Source organism: Chrysochloris asiatica, unplaced genomic scaffold, assembly GCF_000296735.1.
Source record: "Chrysochloris asiatica unplaced genomic scaffold, ChrAsi1.0 scaffold00125, whole genome shotgun sequence".
Classification (NCBI taxonomy): Eukaryota; Metazoa; Chordata; class Mammalia; order Afrosoricida; family Chrysochloridae; genus Chrysochloris; species Chrysochloris asiatica.
In genome coordinates, this window is record NW_006408643.1 from 8,972,554 (window position 1) to 8,973,638 (window position 1,085).

Below are 1,085 nucleotides of genomic sequence, written 5' to 3' on the forward strand. Positions count from 1 at the left end.
TTTTCCAGTTCTGCCAGCACCATCTGTTGAATATCCCTTCCCCATGTGATATATTTAGAGGTACTTTGTCGAAAATCTGTTAGCTGTATGTGAACGGGTTAATTTCTGGATTCTCAATTCCATCATCTTTTGATGCTTTATACATTATCCAATAATTTGCCCAGAGAATCCTTCAGTACTACATGTCAAGGCTTGAAATTTTTCTTCACTTCCCTTAACCTGAGAAATGCTGAGCGTGCTCTTCCATTTTGGTTTTCTAACTCCAAGTCTTTGTATATTTCGTTATATTTTACTTTGTCTTCTCAAACTGATCTTTGAAATTTTCTATTCAGCTTGTTTACTTCCCCAACAGGATGAATTGGCTCAGTGGCAGCAGCAATGGGCTCATCAGGTGTAGTAATGATTGTGAGGTTGACCTAGCACCAGGCAGTGTTTTGTTCTGTTGTGCATAGGGTCACTATGAGTCAGCACAGACTTGATGGCACCTAACAACAAAAACAACAACTGGGCTGATAGGGATGAGAAATTTAGACGCTGGGTATTGTGCTGTGGGTTAATGTGTTAGACTGCAAAGCCATTTGAACTGCAAGGTCAGCAGTTCAAGCTCACCAGCTGCTCCTCGGAAACCCTGTGTAGGGTCGCTATGGGTTCAGAACTGACTCGACGGCACTTAACAACAACAGCAAAGGCATGAAGTATCTGGGTTACAAGCTTTTAAGAGGGAGCCTAGATCCAGAGTGTGTGGAGGAATGTAAAATCTCCACTGAGTAGTATCTGGGCGGGGATAACGAAAGGAGATGGAGATAGCACTCATGTGGCACAATGTTGTTCAAACCAAGGATGTGCTATATGCGTGAGCTGTTAGGGTGGGGGCTAGGAGTACATCAACTGGGACAGTTGCTTCTCAAGATTAACTTGGGGATAGGGGTACATCTGCCGGGACAGTTAGTTTTCAAGATTAACTTTGGCCGGCTGTTCTCAAGGTTAGCCTTGGCCGCTAGCCCCAGTATCCTGTGAGTCAGGTGGGCCCACTCAGATGTGAGGAATTTGCATAAACAGTGTTACAGAAGCCAAGTTTATCCAGA